At 43.7% G+C, this 2,963-nt stretch overlaps 1 long non-coding RNA gene across 1 annotated transcript in view; it reads left to right on the forward strand.

The window, feature by feature from the left end:
• LOC101846388 overlaps positions 1 to 2,963 on the forward strand; it is a 40,361-nt gene that overhangs the window by 27,549 nt on the left and 9,849 nt on the right. Inside the window, exons 3-4 of the long non-coding RNA XR_221082.3 lie at positions 709 to 843; positions 1,613 to 2,245. This is a non-coding gene — a long non-coding RNA (uncharacterized LOC101846388). The remainder of the gene's footprint in view (positions 1 to 708; positions 844 to 1,612; positions 2,246 to 2,963) is intronic.

The following is a 2,963-nucleotide window of genomic DNA, read 5'->3' on the forward strand; positions in this document are numbered from 1 at the left end:
TCTCTCTCTCTCTCTCTCTTCCCTCTCTCTCTTTCTCCCCCTTTTTTCTGTCTCCTATTCGTGTATAAGCGCATACTGTATACGTGTATATATTTTATGTGTGTGTATGTATATATAGCATAGATCCATTATATAACATACATACTCGCATGTATAATTAGTATACTATCGCTCCCTGTATCTGCCCATTGTGTCCCTCTCTTTGTTGTGCTATTGACGCTTGTGTGAATGACGTCGTACTCCCACGATTAATCCTGCCTCTATAGAAAAGAATAAAGAGCTGTTTTGTTTTTCTCTCATTTACTGCTGAAGGTTAGCAGACGGCTCAGCCAGACCCTACGTGTGGGTGGTTAGCGGATGCTCTGGTATGGTTTACTCCTTCTTTTCTATCAAATATATATCGTCCTTATCTCCCCTTCTTCTTTTTTATGTTTGTTACTCTCTTGTAACACCTCTAATTTTCTGGCGCTCATATGACCTTAATATGCAGTTGCGAGTGCCGTAAAACCTCTACGAAAACATACGAAAACAAGACCCTACGTGTCTATACATTTTTTAAAAAATTATTATTCACCGTGTGCGTTTTTAAAAAAATGAAGTGATCAAAATATATTGAATAAAAAAAATTCGACCCTCATTTATCTCTATTGTTTCGTGTAGTTTGTGTTTAATGAAGTCTGACTTATTGTTCTATTTTGTATGTTGCAGAGTGACGTCAAAGGATGGGGGTGCTCGACGTGTGCTCAGACTTCGCACGCCACTGAGTGTTCTACGCCACGGACGAATCCGTCCAATCTACGTGCACGACAGCCTGTGTTCACTTCTGCGCTGATTGCGAAACAGGTCGACTTCTTAGCCTCATTTCTTTCCTTCGGGAGTTCTGCTCAGTGTAGGAAACATCTAGATTTGTGAAAGTAGTGCGTATGACAGCTTGTTGATTTCTGTGCGGATTGCGAAACGGGGCGACTTAGTTGTGACATTTCCTTCAGGGATTTTGTTCAGTGTAGGAATCGTCTCGAATTGTGAATACTGTCCCTGCTTGAACGCCTAGCCTAGAGGGTGTTGCTGTGTGTGTGTGTGTGTGTGTGTGTGTGTGTGTGTGTGTGTGTGTGTGTTGGTCTGCATCAATTAAACACCGCTGTAGCGCAAAGGTCGCTCTTAAACGTGCGTGCGTGTGTACGTGATTGTGTGAGTATGTGTGCGCGCGCGCGTATGTGAGGTAATTGCCTAAGTACGTTAATGATAGTGTGTTCCCTCCCGCCGCTCCCTCTGTTGCGTGAGCGAGCTATGTCCCGAGTTGTCCCCCTTGTCATGTAAGAGTTCAAGCTTAACTGAAGATTTTTCACCCTCCAGGAGCTAAGGAAGACGAGAAACGTTGGGGGGGGGGGGGGGGGGGGGGGGGTTTAAGTTTTGGTTTTGGTTTGTTGGGGTTTTTTGAGTGCTAATTGGCGATTTCGAGCCGTTGTAATTGTGCTAATCGCTACCAGTTAAGACTTTCGACAGTTACTGGTCAAGAGCGGGTACTAGCCGGCAAACGAGTCTTTCGTGGTCCTCTTCTTCTTTGACCGGATGTTAAGATCAGCCATCTTGAATGTTTTACTTTCGGTTTCAGGCAGACACAGGGAACTGTTGAGGGTTTTTTTTTTTAACACAAAACAAAACTGGATTACGCTGGAGTCTTGGAGATGCCTCATTTGACAGACATGACGTGCTACACTAAAGACTGCTCGAGAGAAACGTTTTAAAGATCAAATTGTGTAGTCTTGTGTGAATTCCTTAAGGACATGTTTCTGCTGACAAAACAAAAGCGTTTGGATTTGGAGTGTAGAACCGTTGTGTGAGTTGTTTCTCTGTTGGGATGAAATGAAATTGTGTTAATGAGTTGGGGGGTTTTTCCTGTCCAGAAAAGACTCGAACTGTAAAGGAAAAAAAAAAGATAGTGTAGCCTATTTTTAGACAGGAGCTGTGGTGTGGCGTGTGTTTCGTGTTTTTAATCTTTGGACACCACGTTACCACTCTGAACAAAACTTGGAGCTGGAAACTGTGTTGGGAGCGTTTGGATATCGCCGATACGCTTTGTGCGTCACCGATACGTTAGAGCAAGTGCCGGTACCCTACAACAGGGACCGAAACACGGCTGAACGTCACTGATATACGCACAGAACGTCACAGCGTATCCAGATAATGTGAAAGGTTGCCCGGGTGGATGTTTTAGTCCTCAACCTACCAGGAGCCTGCATACCAGGTTAGTAATAATAGATAGATAATAGATAGCATTTGTATAGCGCAAATCCCCGCTCATCAGCAAGCCCCATGCGCCTCACAATCTATACTATTACCCCATCAGACCTGGGAGTATTCTGAAACAACCTCAACTTCCTGGGAAGCATACAGTGCAACCACCCATTTACAGGCGCTAAAACATAATCTGCCCCAAATCTCCACGATGTCTTACCGGCCCCTCACCACATATTGTGCGTGCCCCAATATACATAATAATACATGGTCTGCTTTAAGGACGAGCGGGCTAACCCAGATCTGGGGGTTCCCAGAAATCATGTCCTGCACCAAAAGTGTTTGGTTTCATTGGTGTGTGTGTTTGGTTATAGACAAAACTCTCCTTGTCTTTTAAAGAAACTGAACAAGGGGCAAAGACTGTAACTTCGATTTTCTCAAAACAGCATTTTTCGGGATAGCCCCCTTGTGCTTATAATTGACCATATATAATTATACATGTATATAATATATTTCTTTTATCCCCCCCCACCCCCTCAGGCGGTGCCAATGACTGAAGTGTCTTTAGGCCATTCCCAAAGGAGGACATTTCTCGTTCTAGTGCACAGTAGAATTGTAAATGGGCTGATCTAACAATGTCACGCTCATAACTGTGCCTGATCTACAACAGGGAACTGCTGTTTTTCCTTTCGTAATCCTTACTATTGTAATTTTTCCTCTACTTCTTT

This window comes from Aplysia californica, unplaced genomic scaffold (assembly GCF_000002075.1).
Source record: "Aplysia californica isolate F4 #8 unplaced genomic scaffold, AplCal3.0 scaffold00939, whole genome shotgun sequence".
NCBI classification, from domain to species: Eukaryota; Metazoa; Mollusca; class Gastropoda; order Aplysiida; family Aplysiidae; genus Aplysia; species Aplysia californica.